The sequence below is a fragment of the Triturus cristatus genome, chromosome 1_2 (assembly GCF_964204655.1).
Source record: "Triturus cristatus chromosome 1_2, aTriCri1.1, whole genome shotgun sequence".
NCBI classification, from domain to species: Eukaryota; Metazoa; Chordata; class Amphibia; order Caudata; family Salamandridae; genus Triturus; species Triturus cristatus.
In genome coordinates, this window is record NC_140580.1 from 590012992 (window position 1) to 590025031 (window position 12040).

Consider the following 12040-nt stretch of genomic DNA (forward strand, 5'->3'; position numbering starts at 1 on the left):
GTATTTTATGCCAGATCTGTATATGAATAGAAAGCAAGTCATCTGTGTGAGGGCGATTCTCTATGACCTTACCAGTCTGTAGCTAATGAGACAAGAATGACCTCTAATAGAAGTGTTTCTGTTACATTTTCATTTTCCGCAATGATTGCCTTATTTCTTTGCTCCTAGGACTCCTAGACCTCGGGTCCAGGTCAGCACTCTCCCAGCAGGTCCGCGTGTTAGGGCAGTGTCCTGAGCCCTCCTGCAGCCTGGTGTTCGCGCCTGCAGCTCTCACCCAGCGGTACTTTTTCCTCCCAGTGCCCCGGGTGGTCTATTTTTCCTCTAGCGCCTTAATTTAATTTAACTCTGCCTCCAGTGCCTCCTAGCATTGGTATTTGTGTTCTCTTTTTATTGTAATTAAATGCCCTGTTACTTGAGCTTCGTGTTGTATTCTCCCCTTCTACAGCCACTGTTCCCTGCGGCCCGCCCTAGTCTCAGCTCCAGTTTCCCGCCTCCCTACCTACTGTCCCGCCCCCCCCCCCCTCCCCTACTTAATGGCGGCCGCGTGCAGTGGGCGTGCCGCTGGCGCGCCTAAGGCAAGCCTGTCTGCGCCTGGACCGTGCCCAGCGCCAGACCCCCTGGTCCTCGCGTGAACCACGACATTAGACTACGCTACGATACCGGCTTCCTCCATGGACTCAACACCGCCCAACCATCAAACTGCTACGAGACCAGCCTGACACTCACCCACAGACCCTTCACCTGCCGAAGCTGCAGCTTCACCAGCCGCCGAGCAACACCAGCACGTCCTACCCCACCCGTCAGAGCAGAACACAACCACCTCAGATGCATACTACTCATCACCGCTCCGTCCACAAGCACGCCATCGAACTCTGGGACCTACTCGACTCAGCCTCCCCAGACGTCGCGTTCCTAACAGAGACCTGGATTAACCCCTCCTCGGCACCTGACATTGCCATAGCCATCCCAGATGGCTACAAGATCACCAGAAGGGAGCGCACCAACAGACCAGGAGTAGGAATCACCATTGTCTACAGGAATACTCTGAGTCTCGACCTGCACAACAGACACCTCCACCTCCGACGAACACCTGCACTTCCAGATCCACACCGACCCCAACACCACCCTCAGAGGAACACTCGTTTACAGACACCCCGGCCACAGTTCATTGACGGCTTCTCCGACATAGTCAGCACGCACGCTCTTGCTTCCACGGACTACATCCTCCTCGGAGACCTGAATTTCCACCTCGAGAACACCGACAACAGCAACTCCGTCGCACTGCTCGAGAACCTCGCCAACCTCGGACTCAAACTGCTCATCACGACCCACACCGCCGGACACACGCTTGACCCCATCCTCTCTGCCAGCAACCACGTCACCTTCAGCCACACCACCGTACTCCACTGGACAGACCACCGCTGCGTCCACTTCACCTTTAAGAAACGCACCACCACCCGCAACGGATCCCCTACCGCAGCTGGAACAAAGTCAACGAAGACCAGCTCATCACCACCCTCACCCAAAACCCACCAACAGACACCACCGACACAGCCGCCAGCAACCTCAGGAAATGGATCAACGACTGCGCCAACACTCTTGCCCCAATCAAACCCCAAACAGACGCAGCCCTAAAGAATGCCAGCCGCAAGCACCACCAACTCATCCGAGCCACCAAAGGACCTCCTAAAAGAAACGCATCGACAACAATGCTCACAACAGCAAAGAGCTCTTCAACATCGTGAAGGAACTCTCCAACCCCAGCTCCAACGACATCCCGCCGTCGCAAGACCTCTGCGACTCCCTAGCCGCCTTCTTCCACCTCAAGATCGCAGACATCCACGACAGCTTATACACCCAGACCCTCCCTACAGCCGCCGACACCGCAAGCCCACCACCCCCCAGCCTCATCAACCGCCTGCTCTCCTGGACCAACGTCAACGACGACGACACCATGAAGACGATGAACATCGTCCACTCCGGCTCACCATCCGACCCCTGCCCTCACCACGTCTTCAACAAAGCAAACCGCATCATCGCACCCCATCTCCAGAAGATCATCAACAGCTCCTTCGAGACCGCCAGCTTCCCGAAAAGCTGGAAGCACGCCAAGATCAATGCCCTACTCAAGAAACCTACAGTGGACCCAAAAGACCTCAAGAACTTCCGGCTCATCTCCCTGCTCCCGTTCCTGGCAAAGGTCATCGAAAAGATCATCAACCAGCAACTGACCCACTTCCTAGAGAAGAACAACACCCTGGACCCATCCCAATCTAGATTCTGCAGCAATCACAGCACCAAAACCGCCCTCATCGCTGCCATAGTTGACATCAGGACCCTACTGGACAACGGCGAAACCGCGGCCCTCATCCTCCTGGACCTCTCGGCCACCTTCGACACCATCTGCCACCAAACCCTTCGCACATGCCTACACGACACAGGAATACGTGACAAAGCCCTGGACTGGACCACCTCCTTCCTTACCGACTGAACCCAGAGGGTCCGCCTCCCCCCATTCCGTTCTGAAGCCACCAAAATCCTCTGCGGCGTGCCCCAAGGATCATCCCTCAGCCCTACCCTTTTCAACGGGCCCAGAACAAGGAAATACAGAATGCAGAGGTCCTATTGGGTCTCACCCAAGATATACCGGGGATTGCAAATGAAATTGCTATTGATAATACAGACAAATCCTGTCCCCCTGGAACCAAAAGTACAGATCATGGACCAAGGGTCAGGGGGGGGGGGGAGTGGGGGGGGGGGGGTTGCAGATCACTCTGTGTTAGCCCAGAAAAGGGGATTTCCGTGATGAATGAAGAGGCCCTTAGAGGGGAGGGAGCCAGGCCAAAGATCCCACCACCAAATATAGGGAGGAAGGGGGAAAAAAAAAGTCTAGCCTTGCTGAACTACTATCTGCCGATACGATCCTTAAACAGACTGATGATTCGGATTCACACGTTGAAACAGTTACGGAGAAAGTGATGATGGACATTTTCACCTCACGGCTAGAGCCCATTCTCTCGAACATTGCTGAAGACATTGTTATGCTGGCTAATAGTGTGGAAGGGGTCAAGGCCAAACTGGATAGCCTTGAGACCCATTTGGGGGCTACAAGATCTGCTTGTGTCACTACTAATTTTAATTCCACTCGTCGGGCACAGACCTGGCCTGCAGGGGATAGTCAGGTGGAGGGAAATCAAACCCACTAAAGTCTAGCTCTGAATGTAACCCTGCTATTATATTAATGCAGTAGTACCCACAGGGGGCCAGGTAAGGGAACATGCTAGTTGTATGACTGAGTTACCCAGAGGTTGCCTCCCAAAAGAAAAGGCTCATGTACAGAATAGAAATCAAGGGACTGATGGGGCTATAAGCAAGATCAATAGTAGTAGACTCCATCTACCCCCAGAAGCCACCCCTCTAGTTGCCATACTGACAAGGGTTCCCCCATTGAAGGAGCATACAGTGGAATCAACCATGGAGTTGCTACGTAAAACCAAATATTGGTGTGATCAACTCCTTACTAGTAGGCCTTACGTCTCCTCACACATTATAATGGTCAGGCGAGTAGGGTGGGTTGGCTCAAAAACCAAACAGATTGATGGCAACTGCATTATCTTTAACTATGACAGTGCAGATATGGCGGGGCAGCTATTTAAGGGCGGTCTCCATGAGGGGCATTAGGGCAATGCCGCTGGGATTCTTTTACCCTCCTCCTAAGGGGGTACATGTATTGGATGTCCTCTCCCATGGGGCTTGGCCCCCTTCGAACATCCAAAATCGCCCTATTTCCCATTCCAATCCTAGAGAGGCAATTTGCCCTGATGAGGCCCATCGAAGCTTAGCGGGTGTCTAGAAGACGCCATCAGGGCTCCCCGGGAGGACCGTGGAAAAGAACAGTTTACACTGTCAAAATAGTTTCCTCCCATTGTCTACACTGGATGAAAACGAATGACTAGCACCCTTTGGCCAACAGAGTGACCTTAGTGAACATGATAAAGGACAGGGCTTAGAAGAGAGCATCATGCCTAATTGCAACATTATTAGTTGGAATATCGCGGGTCTAAGGAGCAAAAAAGATGACCTTAGGTGGCTGTGTCTGTTAAGAGTGTGAGGTGAAGGTGTCGGTCGCACTCCTGAATTTATCTTGTGAATCAGATAGTAATCCTTTTAACTCGCTTTGGGTGCTGTGGGATCTTATCCCCTGTCCGAAGGGATGTGGCAAAAATACAGAATAAAGTTCCCTCTCCAATGGAAGGTTTATCCCAATGTGCACTCCTTTAAATTCCACTCTTTAATAATACGTAATCAAGTGTATCTCTGCAATCATAACTGTTTTATTTTCACAGTAGGCTGATCAAAATGTTAATTCAACGTTTCATTGTCGTTTTGTACAGTGAATACTGTTCCATATTGAAACCATAGGTGCTCGGGTTACAAATGTAAATCCTAGGTATTCGGGTCACAGGGTTTTCTATCCCAATGCATTTCGGGGTCCACCCTTCCTCAGGGGATACTCCCTATGAACAAAAATGTGTTCTCTTTAGTATTTCTACGCCAGAATGTAAACGAGATTACCGAAACAAAAGGAAACTGTAAAAACATAAATTGCGCCATGCAACAAGTGAAATAATGACTGTGCGGGGTTCATGAAATGACGTTGTAATTAACTCACCCAGAAATAGTGTTTGGGATGGTGACCGACTTAGCGTGTGTGAGTGTGTTGTAGACGAGGTTCCTCAATTGAAAAGACGCGGTGCTTGGTAAAATGTTAAAAATGTAACGTTGTGCTTAACTAACCCAGAAATAGTGTTTGGGATGGTGACAGACTTAGCGTGTGTTTTATAGACGAGGTGCCTTAGTGGAAAAGACGCGGTGCTTGGTAAAATGTGATAAACGCGTGTTTAAAATTACTCGTCAATCGCTCATGCCTTAAATCAGTGCAAAGTTGGTAGCCTCAGTGGTATCGGTCAAATTGAAAAGAATACCTGCTTAAACCCGCCATACGGACGTAACTCCTTCGCGTTCAGTGTTCATTAGAATCTGAACTGTTTCTGGTGTAACCCGGAAGTAAATAGTGAAGCGTACGCGGGCTTTGCTAATGGCTATAGAAGAAAGACTAAAGAGGAAAGACTATCACCCGTGTACACATTATTGACTGTCACACACATATTGCGCAATATTGACCCACTTATTATGCGAATAATCATAGTAATACGGTACATGAATGTTCGTGAACTAAAAACCAAAAAACAAATCTAGAAACATTGTTATAAATGAAGGCCTTAATACATTTTTTTTTTTAAAATGTACACTCATTGATTAGAATTTAAACTTGGTCGCTATGTCAGCGCAGTGAATGCAAAATTATGCTTAACAGGTAAACAATGGATAATAATTTACAGGTAACAATTGTACTCCACCCGATCATTCAGCCCTTTTGGGTGTAAAGAGTCCAATTTAAAAATCCAGTACAATTCTCTGTGTAGAAGGAATTTTTTATTATCCCTCCCGTTTTGTTGTTGAATTTGTTCAAGAATGAGGAATCGAAGTTGGCTAATGCTATGTGAAAATTTGTTGAAGTGTGTGGCAATAACGGATTTAGGGTTGTTTATTCTTATATTGCTCTTGTGTTCTGTTATTCGGATTTTTATCTTGCGTTCCGTTTTACCCACATAAGTGAGACCGCATGGGCACTTAAGCAGATACACCACGAAGCTTGAATCACAGGTCGCTGTTACTTGTAATTTGATTGGAGTCCCCTGGGTGGGATGTGTCAGTATAGGGCCTTTCATGATATTATTGCAACTTCCGCAATTGAGACAGGGGATAGTGCCCTTATGTGTCGCAGTTACGTCTTTATTATTTTGTTTCAACAGTTGTAGCAAATTCGTTGTGCGTTGGTATGCGAATATAGGATTTTCGTTGAAAATGCCGTTAAACTCAGTTTCTGCTTGTAGCATTGGCCAATATTTTTTGATGGTTTGTTTGATCTTTTGACTTTTTGTTGAATATTTTGATACAAAAACATTGTGTTCATGTCTTACTCCCAAGTTTTTGACCATTAATAGTTCCTGTCTACTTTTTTTGTCTGCTCTTTCATTGGCTTGGTGTAGCACGGACTCAGGGTATGCTCTTTGTTTGAATTTTATCATCAATTTGTCTTTATTAGCTTGGTACAATTCTTCTGTTGATGATATTCTTTTGATTCTAAGCAGTTGAGAGTATGGTAAATGCTGTTTCAAACTCATTTGGTGGAAACTTGAGAAATGTAACTGATTGTTTCTGTCTGTGCTTTTGGTGTATAGTGAAGTTACCAATTCATGGTCTTTTATCATGACTTCAACATCTAGAAAAGAAATTTTCTGTTTGTCAATGGTATGTGTGAATTGAATTCGACTGTCGGTTTCATTCAGCTCTTGTATGGCATTTAGTAATGCCACTTCTGCTCCTTTCCAGATAAGAAAGATGTCATCAATGTAACGGATAAATAAGATGGTATTATCAATCCATTGTTTTTGCGATAAGATATGGTTGATCTCAAAATGGTGCATGAACAAATTTGCGTACGCAGGAGCTGCGCAATTGCCCATTGAAGTGCCGTTCAACTGAGTGTAATATTGATCTTTCCATGTGAAGTAGCTATGGTATAGCGTAAAGTGCATTAACTCCAACAGAAAAATGCTGAGGTTGTTGTCTTTGTTGCTTCTTAAAAGAAAAAATGCAAGTGCCTCAAGTCCTGAATTGTGTGGAATTGAAGTATATAGTGCCTGTACATCCATGGTACAGAGTATATAATCAACGTTCTCTGTCAATTTGATTTTGTCCAGTTTTGTTAGAAAATCAGTTGTATCCTGGATGTATGTTGTCATTTGTCGTACAATCGGTTGCAAATGTCGATCTATGTATTTTCCAATTGGTTTATGAATAGAGTTCCGGGTGCTCACAATAGGTCTGAATGGAGGATGTCGTAAATTTTTGTGTATTTTCGGTATCATGTACAAGTAGGGTGTACTGGGGTTTTGTTTGATGAGAAATTTTTTGTCTCTTTCATTGATTGTTCCAGATTGAAGAGCTTTATCTATAATGTTTATTAGAACTTGTTTGAAAGATGCAGTCGGATCAGATAGCAGTTGCATGTACACCTTGTCATCCGAAACATGTAGATCCACTCTATTCTCATAGAATGATGTGTCTAGTATTACTAACGCACCACCTTGATCGGCTTTACAACAAGTTATTGCCTGATTGTTGGCGAGTGTGGAAATAACAGTTCTTTCCTTGATTGTCAAGTTGCTTGCTTTTGATGTTTTAGATTTAAAAATATCATGTAGTTCTTTGCGTACAATTGTCTCAAAGTTATCCAGTATTTTGTGGCTCACTGGTGCTTGAAACGTGCTTTCAGGCTTCAGATCCATTAGAGTACCTTGAGAAACTGGTTCTGTGAACGTGCAAACATTCTTGAAGAAATGTTTCAATCGTAGATTCCTCATGAATCTAAACAAACTGACTTGGGACTCTAGTTCGTTACTTTGGTAAGTGGTTACGTATGATGTACCCTTTTGAAGTGTCTTAATTTGGAAGTTAGATAGCTCAGTAGTGGAGATGTCGATTACTAAGTTTTCTGGCTCCTTGTCGATTTGGCAATTGGTATGGTATTTTGTCCGCCTGGATCTCCTGGTGGGACTTGGCTTCTTCCTAAAAAAGAACTAGATGTTGAAGATGTTGTTCCCCCATCCTTTGATGTGGTTGGTCGTTTGTCTTGATTGCTGGCTGTAGCACTTTTAGATTGTAAGTTGGGTTGTGATCTCGGTTGAAAGTCTTCTGACGATGAAGTGTCTGTTAAGAGTGTGACATAGTTGGGCTTCAGGATACCTGGGATACGGTGAACAACTTTTGGGTGGACGGTTATAAATCCTACTGGGTACCTGCGCAACCATCCCCGTCAGGTAGGGCTAGAGGGGGTCTTCTTATGCTCTTTTCACTTAAACTGGCGGGGGCACATAGGATGGTAGATGTGGGCTCTCATAATTGTTTGGCAATTGAATTTATTGATTATAAGTCAAACAAAGTGTTTGTAAATTTTTATAATTCGGGAGAAACTAGTGTTCGAGGCATATGAGCTGCAGATCACACACTGAGGATAAGATCGCCATCTGGTGTTGGGCTCGGATGATTGCAGGTTGTTGTTGTCTTCGGAAGAAGTCTTTGGTTACGAGATTGGTGACTCCTCCCCTGGACAACAGTGTGCATGGGCATCCACTCCATCCTCAGATTGTTTTTTTCCGCCATTGGGTTCGGATGAACTTTTTTCCGCTCCAGCAGAAAACTTATAGCAATCACTACAACTCTCAAAATTTTAAACTCGACGTCGAAATCCATATCGGACCGACTCCGGACGCGGCTGATGGAAAGGACACCTTTTAAAAAAAATGCCCCCAATGTGGAGCAAAGTTCCCTCATAGCGATCACCACGAGGTCTGTAATTTGTGCCTTTCACCAGACCACAACGAATCCAGCTGTCCAGCCTGCGCCACATTCCGTTAGAAGAAAACTATCCGGGACCGAAGAGCTCGACACCATATCATGGCCAAGCCGGTTCCGGAACCAGAAGACATCTTTGCACAGGATGTCCCTGACGATGACTCCGAAGATCTCCAGATCGTGTCCGAGGCCGACGATTCTGATCCGGGGCAGCCTGTGAGTACCAGCCCCCCTACCCCAACACCACCCAAAAAGACATTGGTCAAGACTCTGCCAGCTGGGCCCAGTCGCGATCCAAAAACATCTTCAGAAGCCTCGGGCCCGGCTCCGAAGAAAAGTAAGCCTGCAGGTAGCTCGGGCTCGAGCAAACCTCATGTCATTGTGCCTATAATACCTTCGGCACCGAAGCAGGCTCCGAGACCGACATCTCCACCGGCACCGAAACGTTATTCGGCGCCGAGGTCTCCACCGACACCAAAAGGCTCGTCTGCACCGAAAGGTCCTTCGGCACCGAAAAATCCACCGGAACCGAAAAGTTCTTCGGCACCAAAAACATCCTCGGTGCCACAACAAGTCCATATAGAACAAAAATCAAAATCCGAAACAAAAAAGTCGGCGCCAAAGCCGCCTTCGGACAGTGAGGAACTCTTTCGGCCTGATCCAAAGCAAAAACGGATTTACATAAATCCGAAAACTGGACATGTCACAGCGGTGCCCTACAAAAAAAGGAAGCTGGACACAACACCTCCTCCAGCACCTCCAAAGAAGAAGGACTGTGCCACTTCACCCATACGTCCTTCCTCTCCTACATTACCTCCTATTGCATCCCCCCCACCCCCACCGCCTTCACCTCTACCATCTCCTTCTCACACACCACCTCCACAGGATGATGATGATGATTTAGGGGGAGGGGGAGACCCAAATTTCTTTACTTATCCTACTGATCCCTTTACACTCCCGGACACAGCACCAGTAGATGACTGGACTTACCCTATGCCTGATATGCCTGACCCCACTCCATACCCCTCAAAACCCTCCCCTCCTGATGACCATTTAGGGTTCGGTCAGCTTATAAACAGAGCTGCATCGTTTCATGGTGTCACCATGCACACCGACACTCCTGAGGAGGATTTTCTACTCGACACTTTTGAGCAGTCGCAGAAAACAGTTCACATTCTACCCATGATTAAGGGAGTGATAAAGCATGCCAATGAGGTTTTTAAAGACCCTGTCAGGGCCAGGGTTCTCAACCCCAGAATAGAAAACAAATCTAGACCGGCGCCACAAGATCCTGCGTACATCAAGGCGCAACTCCCCCTAGACTCACTAGTCTTATCAAATGCCAGAAAACGGGTGAACTCCCAAACAACCGGAGACACGCCACCCCCAGACAAAGAGTCTAAACTCCTGGAGGCTTCCGGCAAAAGGGTTGCCGCTCAAGCGGCTAACCACTGGCGTATTGCAAATACACAAGCCCTATTGGCTCGTTATGATAGAGCCCATTATGATCAATTAGAGGATCTCTTGCAACACCTGCCTGGACCATTCAAAACACAGGCCACTGACCTCATCCAAGAGGGCAAACTAATATCCAATGCCTCCATTAAATGTGCATCAGACGCAGCGGACACCACCTCTAGGGCAGTCAACACAAACGTATTGCTTAGACGCCACGCATGGCTGCGCATTTCCGGCTTCAAGCCGGAAGTCCAAACCACCATTCTTGCTCAATCCTTTAATCAGGAGCAACTATTCGGCCCTGCAGTAGACACTGCCCTAGAAAAAATGAAGAAAGATAATGAGACTGCCAAATCTATGGGAGCATTGCAGTCTACTCAACCCAGAGGCTCCTTTTGTCGCTCTTTTTATAGAGGAGCTTCCAAAAATGTGGGAACAGACAACTCTTCCACCTTCAAAGCATCAGGTCAAACATCCCCTAACAGAGGATATTTTAGAGGAGGTTATCCGGGAAACTATACTAAAGGCCGAGGACGGGGCAACAACAACAACACCCGCACCTCTACAGCCACCAAACAGTGACTTGCCACCACTCCCCCCCAGACCATTCCACTCCGGTCGGGGGAAGACTTCAACAGTTCCTACCTGTCTGGAATACCATCACTACAGACAGGTGGGTAAGACAAATTATCCAATCTGGCTACTGCCTCGAACTCATAAACCCACCCCCAAACATACCACCCAGGCACCGTCCCATGACGTCTCACCACCTCACGCTCCTCAAACAAGAAATACAGTCTTTGCTTCAAAAACACGCAATAGAACCTGTTCCACTACAACATCAGGGCACAGGAGTATATTCCCTATACTTCCTCATTCCCAAAAAGGACAAAACCTTAAGACCCATACTGGACCTCAGACTACTAAACCAGTACATACAATCGGATCATTTCCACATGATCACTCTCCAACAGGTCCTTCCATTACTTCAACAAGGAGACTTCCTTGCCACATTAGACCTCAAGGACGCATATTTTCACATCCCTATGCATCCCGCTCACAGGAAGTATCTATGATTCGTGGTAGACGGTCAGCACTATCAGTTTACAGTTCTCCTATTCGGAGTAACAACTGCACCCAGGGTGTTCACCAAATGCTTTGCAGTTGTGGCAGCATACCTCAGGAGACAAGAAATCCATGTCTTCCCCTATCTGGACGATTGGCTCATAAAAGCCAATACTCTAGACAAATGCGTTCTCCACACTCACCGCACTATTCAGACCCTACACAACTTGGGATTTACCATCAACTATCCCAAATCTCAACTACAACCCTCCCAAGTACAACAATACCTGGGAGCCACCATAGACACAGCCAAAGCCGTAGCTTATCCCAGCATAGCCAGGATAGCCAACATACAAAGTCTCATCAAAACATTTCAAACACAAAACTCTCTCCCCGCAAGAGTGTTCATGCAACTCTTAGGCATGATGGTGTCCTGCATCTCCATAGTACCCTACGCACGCCTTCAAATGCGTCCCTTACAGGAATGTCTAGCACAACAGTGGAACCAGGCCCACGGACAACTTACCGATCTGGTGTTGGTGGACAGCCGCTCACTTCGCTCGCTGAAGTGGTGGAACACCATCAACCTGTCCAAAGGGTGGCCGTTCTTGGAGCCTCTTCCACAAGTTGTGCTGACAACCGACTCATCTCTCATGGGGTGGGGAGCCCACCTCCTTCAACACACCACTCAGGGAAGGTGGACCACTCAACAAAAACAGCTCCACATCAATCACCTAGAACTTCTAGCGGTGTTCCTAGCACTGAAATCCTTCCAAGTGCATCTACAAAACAAGACTGTCCTCATCCGCACGGACAACATGACCACAATGTATTACATACAGAAACAAGGAGGGACACATTCTCTACAACTGGCGCAACAAATTTGGAGATGGCCAATTCCCCGAAACATCTACCTGCTAGCAGACCACCTCCCAGGGGTTCAGAACCAGGTGGCCGACCTCTTAAGTCGCCACACACAGCAGATACACGAATGGGAACTACACCCCAAAGTCTTACTCCCATTCTTCAAAAAGTG

General features: G+C 47.1%; 1 protein-coding gene across 2 annotated transcripts in view; it reads left to right on the forward strand.

Annotated features, from left to right (window-relative positions):
• Positions 1-12040, forward strand: part of SLK (STE20 like kinase) — a 475210-nt gene that overhangs the window by 186017 nt on the left and 277153 nt on the right. The window lies entirely within an intron of this gene.